The 12,047-nt window shown below is 36.3% G+C and overlaps 1 pseudogene; it reads left to right on the forward strand.

Annotated features, from left to right (window-relative positions):
* The first annotated feature begins 2,046 nt into the window (after positions 1–2,046).
* The window catches only part of LOC102021290, a 34,100-nt pseudogene continuing 24,099 nt past the window's right edge, over positions 2,047–12,047 (forward strand).

Raw genomic sequence — 12,047 nt, forward strand, 5'->3', positions numbered from 1 at the left:
TCATGCTATTACCGTATGTTCATTCTTTTTCCTTAGTTAAGTGCTCTTCCTGGTTTCCTAAAATATACACTCTTAAAACATAAAAGAGGGAAAATGTCACTTATTTTCTGCTATCTGAAATTATGACTATCCCCTGAGGAAATGGTACAAAATGGCCTGGCTAACTGGATGCTGTCTAGTTTTAAAATGAAAGAATAAATAAAGGAAAAACTAATTTAAAAATATACTAAATTAGATATAACTTTTCCTTCATGTAGGGTAAACAAGGCATTCCTACACGCAACCTCTTTCTGCTAACTGCAGATTGTAACTTTGCAAACTCACATCCTTTTCACATTTTCTCTGGATGTCAAAACACACCAGCGTTTACCTGTGTTCATGTGGTCCGTGTAGGATTGAAAGCGCAACATAAACAATCAGCAATTGTTGGGAGTGGCATGATGCAAGTCCTCTGTTGTTACCAATGACATGCTCCATAGTAATTTTAAAATGTAAGTGAAACAAGAAACGCATTCTGCTGTGGGCTGGCCTGAGCTTTGTTCTTCTGCTGTCGTGCTATGCCTCACTTGGAGACTGCATTCGCAAGCTGAAAATTAGCATGGCAATGCTCTAACCTTAGACCACATGAACAATTCCATGATTTCGTGAGGTTTCTTTTCATGACGGTGTTACTAATTCATGTTTCCCAGACCACTTCATCATATGATCATCTTTCCTTTTAGCGTCTCTGGTAGGTATGGAAACATTGTTAACTTGGAGAGAGAGAGAGAGAGAGAGAGAGAGAGAGAGAGAGAGAGAGAGAGAGAGAGAGAACAAGCGAGCAAATCTCTATACACGTATATCTTCCAACCATGACATATAGCTATGGGAGAAGTTATTTGCCTTTATCGACATTTTTTATATTTTATCTGCTTAATCCTAGTTGTATGAAATGCCATAATTGACTACATTTATGCTTTGGACACAAATTAACATTATAGTGGGTAATTTTGATACCTCCTTGAGCTTTTCAGTGTTTTCCCTAAGTTTGCATACGCAGAGGGCACCATTTTGCTTTTGCTTACTCTAGCTCGAGGCCTTTTTGGAAGATTGCTGTGCATCTAGGAGACCTTTTAGCCCACTGAAATGATGCTTCCTACTTAAGGAGCTTTGGGTGCTGGAGGTTGCAAGGCCAAGGCCCCTGCTTTCCTTAGCTCAGGACAAGTCTCAGGCTTCACTTTATTCCAGTGTCTCTCTAAGGGCCCAGATGGAAGCTGGTGCTCTGGCCCTTGACCTCAGATGTCTGCTCCTGACCACCTTGTCCCTGCCTGCTTCCCCCATCCTTTTTTTTTATCCAATAATGTTTCCTTAGATTGTTTGAACATATTTCCTCAAATCAAGCAAGAATTTATTTAACTTTAAAATTACAGAAAAGTTATGTCTAATCTCATGTATGTTTTGATGGAGTTTACTCATTAGAGTCCCTAATTGTTACTCGTTAGTGTCCCTAATTTGGAAGTTTCATTTTTGCATTATGAACACTAGTACAATTTTATGCTTTGCATTCCATTCATAATTTATCAAGTAATAATCCTAATACGTAGATGATTCAAAGCCATAGAATTTCCAAGGGTCGTTTCATCCATAGAGATATAATGCAGACTTGAGACTAGAAATTACCAAGCATTTTCTTGCGCATGCCAAAGACACAGTCACTTGACTCCACCGTGTTCTATGTGTTCTGTGTGAGAAAGTAAAGTTACTCCAGACTTCCTGGTCATTTTCACAATTCCTGAGTTGCTGAAATCAACTGCACCTTGTTCTTATTAGCATTAGTATAGCTAGACACATCACTAGAGAAGAGGCTATGGAAACAAATATTTTCCCTTCCTTTAGAGAATTCTTAGTGTAGTACATGGCTAGGGAAATAGTTCTGCAAAAAGAAATCCATTTATTATTTGATATTGACATGGACTAAGCTCAAATGTTTGTAGCTGAGTGAAACCTTGTGGTGATTTCTTATGAGAAAAGTGTACACATAGGAGGAATACCCGTGTGTGCACGGGCATGTGCGCGTGTTTACAAATGATCAAACTGCAAAGAGATAAAATAGTAATTCCTAGAAATTACTCACTGAAAAATCACACAACTGCCGTGAGAGTACAGAGTGCTGCGCAGAAGGTGAGGTACTGTTTTAGTTATTTCCCATAATTCCCCATACCAATGATTTAAAGGAAGAGAGGTTTACTCTGGCTCCGCTTCAGTGCATGGGTGGCCGGCTCCAAGGCAGAAAGGGCCTGGTGGGCGGGCCTGGTGGAAGAAAGTTGCTCATCCCGTGGCTGCCAGAAAACGCAGAGGGAAAAGCAGGTCCAGGAGCAAGAATATACCTTTCAGGTCGCCCCCGTCACCCAGCTCTGCCTCCTAACAGCACATTCGGGTGCCGAACTGATCAGTGGACAGATCCGCTGGTGACTACAGTGCTCCCATGACCCAGTCACCCTCCAGACACATCAGCCTTTGCCAGTCGTTTTAGATCTAAACCTCACCAGGAACCAAGAATGAGGAACAAGCCATGAAGTTCAGGCTCTAGGTAGTGCCAGCCAGACGGAGGAGGCATCTATTTAACAGACCTCAGTAGTCATAACACCGCACTATGGTTGTGAGAGTGCGACAGGTTTAAATGATGTAATTCAAAAGCATTGTATTAGAAATTTTAGTGAAATAAATTAACTCAAAATATTGTTGTGCAAGCTAAATTCCATTTCCCCTCCACAGAATTATCTTTTTATTATAAAGCTTTTTTGCCTGTTCTTTTTTCTTCTTTCTCTCCCTCTCCCTCTGTTTGTTCTTTCTTTTTTCTCTCCCTTTCTCCCTTCCTCTCCCTCCCTCTCTCTCTCTCTTTCTCTCCCTCTCTCCCTTCCTCTCCCTCCCTCCCTCTCTGTCTTTCTCTCCCTCCCTCTCTCTTCCTCATACCAGGAGTCAAACTCATGACCTCATGCTTGCCAGGCAGGCTCTGTGCCACTGAGCTACATACCCAGCCCTAAGAAACTTGTTTCTACCCAGGGCACAAATCGTATCTCAGTAAATTATGAATGTGTTAAGATTATGGAGGTCACATTTTGTACTGTATAATTCCTAGTTAGTTTTGAAAAATAACCTAAATTATAAATTTTTAAAATCAATCATGGTGGAAAAAAAGGAAATACAAATTATTGAGTTAATTTTGGGTGACAAAGATTTCTCCATTTTCAAGTGTGCAAAGCTAGATAAATGAATTATTCATGATAAGGATGTTATGACTCAAATCAAAATATTGATGACTACATTTTTTTGTTCTTAGGTATAATTTTAAGCATATTTCAGTGAAATAATCCCAATTGTGTTGGTTTAGTCAGTAAAATTTTAAGCTTACTCTCAATAGTACCTGCTCTTTTCCCATGAGTGTACATGAATCTTGTGAGTGCAGTGAGATACCACTCTCCTATGTGTTACACTGTAGACAGAAAAGCTTGTTGAGGTTGAGCCTTACCTAATGAGGTAATTTTTTAGAGAAAAGAATATTTCTCTGACAGGTAGAAGATAAGAAGTCTGAGAGATCCTGGCATGGAGGATGAAGACATGAGTTGCTATGCTTTGAGCTGCCCATGATGACCTTGTATCAGGGGCACACGTCAGGGTAAACCATAGCTGACAGCCAACAAAAAAGCCAGGGTGTGGGTCCAATACCTACAAGAAAAACAATTAGGTCAGAACCCTATTGAGATTGGAAGCAGCTTACTTTCAACAGACTTTTAGGTAAGAGTGCAGCTTGACCACCACTGGGATTTCAGCCAAGGTAACCCTAAAGGGATGATCCAGCTAACTGATGTGCCTGACTCTCAGTGTTATGATTGTACTGTATCTAGCTTTTCCCACAAAGCCTCCTGTGGTCATAGGTGGGGAGTTTCAAAGGTGGTTGATTCGGGTGAGTCCATGTGGATGAAGGGTATGATACTGATATTAAAGGTGTGAGTAATAGAAGGCCCACCCTGGGTGTGGGCAGCACCAATCAATGGGCTTGTCCCCTGGAAGGAATAATAAGGGGCAGAAAGAGGCGGGGTTGCTATTGCTGCTTGCTACTTTGCTGTCTCTTGCCTGCTTTGTCATGGACTATTTCTCCTCTGTGATGCCCCTCTGCCATGCCACCCTGACTTGGAGCCAGATGACCACTGCAACTTCCACAAAGGGTGAGGTGAAATAAACCTTTCCTCCATTAACTCTGGGAATTGGGTATTTTGTTTCAGCAACATGAAAAGTAACTGAGATGCTTAGAACTAACCAGTATTCAAAGTCTCGCATTTACACCACTTTTTATACAGTGCTGTGGACTAAATGTTTATTCCACCCCACTAAATTGTATATTGTGCTCCTAGCCCCCCTATGTGACAATCATAGAATGTGGAGATTTAGGGAGATAACTAGATTCTGAGGTGGACCCCTTATGAGTAGTGATGGTGCCCTTTTAAATCATATATCCCTTCCACCACAGCTAAGCATTATTGAAGAAGTGATCACTTATGAACCAGGAAGTAGGACTTCCTTAGAACTAGAACCTGCCGGGAACTTGATCGCACACTTCACAGCCTCCAGAACTGTGAGAAACCCATGTCTGTGTGGGAAGCGTCCTGTCCAAGGTGGTCTTGTTGTGTTAGTCTGAATGGATAACCACACACAGCAAATGATGAGTGCCGCTGGATGACTATTACCTTCTTCTCTTTTCTTGCCAAGTCTTTAAATGACTTTATTTTTGCCTGTTTTGAATTAATCACTTAACAGAACCATAAGTAGGGATAAGAAGGAGTTTCATTTGGGTTATACACAAAATCAAATATTTATTATTCATCAAAATATTTTAGAAGTATATTTCTTTTTATAAAAACATGATCCAAATATGCTGTTAATTAGAAAAGTAGGTATTAATCATAGTTATGCCTTCGTTTATTCTGTATATGTGCCTACATGGTAATGAGCATCTGTGCCTAAAGACACTATCTAGACGACACCTTGCAAAGTAAGTATCCAAATGTTCAGGGAAATAAATGTTCACTGGCTTAGTGGGACTGAGTTAGCTTTTATTTTGCACAATGAATATCAGTTGTCTTTTACTCCTAGCAAGCTAATCAAGCTTTATTCTACCAGTATTTTATTATTTTTAATTTGAAGTCCTGAACATTTTCTTTTCTTTCTCTGCTCAAACATTTTATTATTGCTATTATTTTCACAGAACCACTGAAGGTGTTTGCAACATCTGTCATAGGGATCAGAATAACAGAAGCAGGGTATGCCCTCAAAACCACCTACTAAACCGACGGGCCGTCGCATGAGTCCCATGGTAGGTCTGTCATACAAATCAATAGCAAGGATGTATTAACACACCAGCAGTGCCTCAGAAGCACTGGGGATGAGAGTGAGCCCATGTGTCCTTGTCTAGTTGACATTAGAATCCTCTTTATGCACAGTACACATTCCTTTGTACTGTATTTACATAGCTTAATGGGGTTTTGAAAGGTCAGAATCAGAGCTTTAGACGTTTGGAACTGTGAATTACATACAGAGGCATTGTTGAATTCTTAATTATATTATTAAAGGCTTTACACAAGGTTAGCTTCTACCAAAGAATAGATTGTTCCTGGTGTACATTAATTCAAAACTTGTATTTTAACTCATCTTTCAGACTTCTGTACCAGATGAGAAATTTCTACTTTCCAAGCTAGCATCCAATAAAATCTTGTTCCTCCTGAACCAACGTTTTCCTGCAGTGCATTTGAGTTCTTTTTCTCTAATCAGTGATTAACAGGAATTTTTCCTGGTACAAGATGAATGTGTTTTCTGAGAATATTATGGGGAAAATTTGGAAACAAAATGCTAACTGAATAAAGATACTGATTATTTTAAATTGTTTTCTAATACTTTCTTTTAGTTTCTCATAAGTATTTAAAAATAATCCCAGAGGGATCACAGAAGCAACTGAAGTTTCAAATGTTTAAGAAAAATGGCTAGGCCAATGGAGATTATTTGGAGAGTTTGGAAGCAAAACGAGTAAAATTTTCCCAGTCATAGTAAATTTACTATCTTCTGCATGGTTCCTATTAGACTACTTATGAGAATAGAGAGTTTCCTATTTTATGTGAAGTTATATTTATTTCCTGCAAGGAATAGTTCCCTTTATTTGTCTAGGAAACTTAAGAATTAGAAAATTATCGGTAAATAAGTCAGAAAAGACGTGAGGAAATAGGACCTTCTCAACAAGGTCTCACTTTTTAAAATGTCGCAGTTCCTTTCCAAAATTAATTTGAAAGTGAACGTCTGAGAGGCAAATAAGTTTTCCAAACTGTTTTAAATTTTATCATGTTTTGCTTGACTGCCTTTTTGAGGATGAAATATAAGACGTTAGAATAACCTTAGGCTGATCATTGGACCAGAAACATTGTTTTAGTTCAAGAATAAAACATTAATGAATAGAAATTGTTTGACAATGATAAGAAGAAAAACCATATAATACAAAGAGAGCTGATATGCTAGGTAGAAGAATACAGATAAAAACATTTTGAGAAATTACATTGAATAAGAAAATTTATATAAATATATAGCTTTAATTATAACTACACAGTGAAGTCCCAGTTGGTAATATTTCTTGTGAATGAGTTGTGAATCTGCATTGTTCTTCTACTTCATCTTAGCCAAAATGGCCTCCAGGATTGTGAGGGGTTGAACTATATTAATATTGGCACTGTCCTTAGAAGAAGTAGGAAAACCAACCTTCAAGGCATTGCCCGTCTTTTACTAATTCTGTCCTATTGTCTTAAATTCTAAACAATCACAGTTTACATCTAGTAAACACAAAGATAAGAAGCTATTCTAATTCCTGTTATATGAAGATTGGTGAAAAGAATTGCGCATGTTTGAAAAGCAAAGGTTTAAAGGCAATGTTTCAGTTGAATCAGTACAGTTCAGTTCACAGCATTGCCGGTTATTGAACCAGATTTCATGGGTTTAACTTGCTGGGAAAGTTGTATAACATTGGAGAGGGATCTTCAACATCCTCTCTTCATTTCCCCATACTTCTAAAACAGAATTGGTAAAAGTGCTTACTTTGTAGGATGGTCATTCGTGTTAACAAACACGGCACAACACAAAGAACACTTGTGGGAACACGGCAAGTGCGTGACCCAGATTATTATTGTCAATATTGTTGGTAATACTGTTGTCATGAATTGTTTGGAAAGAAACTCACGGGGAAGGGCAATCAAAAATGGGAAGTTTTATGGGTTAGAACTTTTATTGTTACATAAGGCTTAACATGAGGAAGATTTTAGCTCAGTGTAAGACCTTTTACACAAGATATTATAACCTTTTTGTGAGGTAATGAAATCCTTCACATAGATGATTTTTCAGATACTTTTAATTGAAAAAAGGCAAATCATATACATTTTTGTGTGTGTGATGTTATTTTGAAGTATATATGTAAACACTGTGGAATAGGTAAAGTGAGCTAATTCAATTAAGATGCAATGTTGCACAAACTTACCAGCTCTTTTGCAGTGAGAACACAAAACCTCCTCTCATATCAGTTTTTAAGAATACATGTCATTATTAAATATAGTCACCACGTTGATTTCTTGAATGTATTCCTCCTGTCCAAATGAAACTTTGTAGTCTCTGACTGAAATCTTTCTGGTCCTCTGTGCTCCCTAAGAGCTAATTCTGAAAAAATACACATTTGGGACTGTATATCAATATGAATAAATATGAAATAAATATGAATAAATAAGAATAAATATGAAATTTAATGAGATAAAGTCCATAGTTTATTTTAATTTTGAAGATCCTAAGTTTCTAAAATGTTGTAGATAAACATATTCTAGCTGAGAAGGTAATATGTAAAATATAGACTGTCATAGTTCTAGAAACTATGTAATACATATTGTGCCTTATAGTTACCATTTGTCATTGACAAGATGGTATTTTATATCAAGCCATGCTGCTGCGAAGTCACTCAAAGCCTTGGCTAGAAGCACAACCTTGGTGGCTGTGATAAAGAAACCCTCAAACTGCTACAAGAAGCTGCATGAATAGTTTGATAGACCACAGTGAAGGAAATTTTGTTTCTCCCTATTCCTGGGCACTTTGAGGAATAAAAACTCCTAATATAAGAATCTTCATGTGTAAAATGACTATCTACTATCTGCTTTTTCACTTTCTTTGGGGGAAATGGAGATCAGATGTATGCAACTGTGATTCACAGGTTTACTTTTCCATGTCAGAATTTTCACATTGGTCTGATTAACGGTCCCATCATTCTTTTTGCTTGCTAGCTTCCTTCATAAGGTCATCAAGGAGGAAAATACGAATTAAGTATTTATTGCAAATGAAACACATTTTAGCTCATGAGAGGGAATGGTCCCAATTTTAATAAAGAAGTCTTGAGTCTTTAACTGTAGTCAGGATGCAAAGCAATTAGCTTATGCTGTACATAAACTATGATTCGGATGCACAGATGCTTATGTCTGAGTACTTGCATACACTACCACCTACATGTGGCCAGAGAGTACTTTTGAATACTAGTAAAATATAATACCTAGTGTTTGTATATATATTAGCATATCTGTAATTTAGAATATGAATGTTGGTATAGTAATATAGCATGCTGCATATTATACATAACATTACATATATTTATAGCAAAATTACTGTATAGAAATATATTATTATTCAGTATTGTAAATAAGGGAGAATGCAGGAAATACACAGTATATTCTAAGTTACTGTAAATAGCCTTGTCATTCCTAATCTTAGTTACATTTAAATGGATTCATGCTCAGAGAATTTTAAGAGCTTTCTAATCTCAAATTACATAGTCTTCTTTCTAGGATGCAGAAGATAGGCGTGAAACACCATTACAGGGAAATTAAACAGATGATTTTATCCTAAAAAGTAATTTTTTCATAAACAAAAAGGGAAAGGATTTGGTAGATGTAGTTGTATTTTAATTTATTTGTCTACTTAGATGAGTATTTCTCGCTAAAGCAATGAAGATGAAACTGTGGCTTGGCACCGCGCACATTACGACCAGTAAAAAGAAATCAAGCTCCCTCCCTCGAAGGGGCATTACACTTTTTCTGATGGAGCTCTGTATAATGCTGCGCTCTGTGGAAATTTTAATAGTGTCACACAGTGAAGCAAGCTAAGGGACCATAAAACCTTGCACCCTGTCTGTGGTTGAACAGTAACCTAGCATTGATCTTTTTGTACTGATATGCTAACTGCAGGTGCAATTATAAGATTGGGCCTAATTTAACACACCAGGAACCTACCAAAGTAGAATCCAGCCAAAGCAAGTTCATATACTGCATGCATTAGAAACTAAGGCATTTTCCACTAAGCGTCTGAATAAGTATTTACCATCCTTGGTAAATGTTGTTAAATATATGGCAAAATTTCAGAAGGTTATCTGAAAATTACTCATAGAGTGAATTATCTTGTGTTCTTGCTGCCCTTAGGGACCTCTGCTTTTTCTTGAGATGTGTTACATATGGGCAGATGTTTAATGTTGAAATAATTCAGAGTTTTTAAAAAGCTTATTATTACTTTTTTAAAAAACTTTTTAAAGAAAGCTTTTTAAAACAAGCTTATTATCAGAGTCTTTTAAAAAAGATTATTGGCTGGGGAAATAGCTCAGCAGCATAAGTGCTTGCCTGGCAAGCCTGAGGTCGTGAGTTTGATTCCTGGTACCAAAAATAAATAAATAAATAAATAAATAAATAAAAAAAAAAGATTGTTATCAGTTTTTCTCATTTCATAAAAATAAGCCAATAGAAATAAAGATGCAATTTTTTAAAAAAAACATTTAAATTATTTTTATTTTGAGTTGGAAGGAAAAGTAAATGTTAAAGATATAGTGAAAGCTTGTTTGAACATTAGGTTGTTTTGTTTTAAAATGTAATCTTTCTTACACTTGATATCAGTTAATAATATATATATATATATATATATATAAATTCACTATATGTGTTAGGTTTTCAGTTTAATAAAATCACACTAAAAATGCATGTTTAATGGTCAGAAATATTTCCATGAACTAAATTACTATAAACTGAAGGAGTTTGAAGCTTATATTTAAAAATGAAGTGAAAGCCACCATTTAAATAACAATCAAATTATATTAATGATTCAAAAGCTGAAACTCAGAAAATAATACGTAAATAAAAAGATTAGGAAAATAAAAAACTGAATTTACCTGAAATAGTTTGTGCAATAAAAACAGTCACAAAAGATCCCTCACCTCTCTGACCTGGTCCCGGCCCATCCAATAACGCCGTGTTACTGAGGAGAGTCGTATTACTTGTCTTCTTCATCATCTAATTATTCACTTATCTAGCTATTCACTCATCCATTCAATTAGTGAAGTCTTTATAGAGTGGTTAGGCTATTTAATCTACCACAGTAGTTTGCATACAAATGGCTGTATAATGTCGTGTGCTACATTGGGTGCAATTTGGAGTTTCAGCATTTCTTAACATGTCTCTTTCCTGCGCCTTGAATTTGACCTTGCTCTGTAGCTTATTCACACAAGAGAATAGGGCCGAGCGGTTTTGTGGGATGGCTTTCCTACTCAAGGCCCACTCAGAATCCTGTGTAGCTCTGATGCTTAGCTGAGAGAGGCGAGATAAACACGACCCCTGCCTCATTTCTCGGCCAACAGTCAGGAAAGCCTCACAAGCATGACCACTTGCAGATAAATGTCTGAACCCAAGTGACATCAGCAGAATCACTGAGCTGAGCTTAGTCCTGTAGATATGCAAAACTGTGAGCTAAAATTTCTTGGTATGAATCACACAGTTGGGGTGGTTTTATTGTATAGAAAAACTGACAGAGTTGTCTGTTGCTTTAGAGAATGAAACATGTAGATCATTCTGTAATGTTACAGCTGTAGTTAAGGCTTCTACACTGTTCTTACTGAAAAGGGTTTTCTTCACGCAGCTAGGAAAATGGATTCAGAAATTGGCAAAGAGGAATTTTAGCTAATTTTCTTCTTTGTATTAAGTGAAATACAAAGAGGCCAAATTTTGCTTTTCTACAAAATCTGTCACTCTTTTTGCACCTCAGGAAGGGGTTTTGCTGATACCACACAATACAGTAACCTAAACCGTAGCCCAGAGAACACCATGTGATATTAAAGAATTCAAGAAAAGAAACAGTTGTTTTATATTTCAGGTTTGTTAGATGGAAGAATATTCATTTTTAAATATGCTTTTAAAAACTTCTTTGTCTTATTTATTTATTTGATTTTTTTTGAGACAAAGTCTGTCTATGTAGTCCAGGCTCATCTCACACTCACAGCAATCCTCCTGCCTCAGCCTCCCGAGTGCTGGGATCATACCTGGCCTCTTTTGTTTTCTACTGAGTAATTAAGAAGTAGAACTAAAAAGTTTATGCTCACTGTTTATTTTTTTAACAGTACAAATGTAAGTAAAACAATTGTTATGGTTTATCTATTTCATTCAATAGAACATTAACAGTTCTTTATTGCAGTCCTTGTAAAAACTATTTACTTCCATTTCAAACTGCATAATAGAAAAAAATCTTTGTTTCTGAAGAAATTAATAAAGTAAAATATTAAATGATAAGATTAACTGTAATATATCAAGTAAGTCCAGCAAATAAATTCTTCCAAGATCCAGTAATTTTAATTGAAAGTATTTTAAATTAAACAATATTATTATAATAATAGCATATACCAGGACATATAAAAATCTTCAGATCAGTAGAATTTGACCTTCCTGAATGTTTGAACAGTATAGCTGTTTTCTCCACAGTTGGAGCAAGATTTTATTGAAAAGTACATGTACTCAAAATGTTGACTAAGAAAAGTATAAGCATAGTTAGATCAAGAAATGATTTATGAATACAGAAATTTCAAACATTAGCTAATAAAATTATAAGCAAATGTGGAACAACAGGTTACTGATGAGCACAGAACTTTGAAATGTAGACTATATTACCTGACACCATAATAGAAGACTTTCCCG

This window comes from Chinchilla lanigera, unplaced genomic scaffold (genome assembly GCF_000276665.1).
Source record: "Chinchilla lanigera isolate Chin_1 unplaced genomic scaffold, ChiLan1.0 scaffold00046, whole genome shotgun sequence".
Lineage (NCBI taxonomy): Eukaryota > Metazoa > Chordata > Mammalia > Rodentia > Chinchillidae > Chinchilla > Chinchilla lanigera.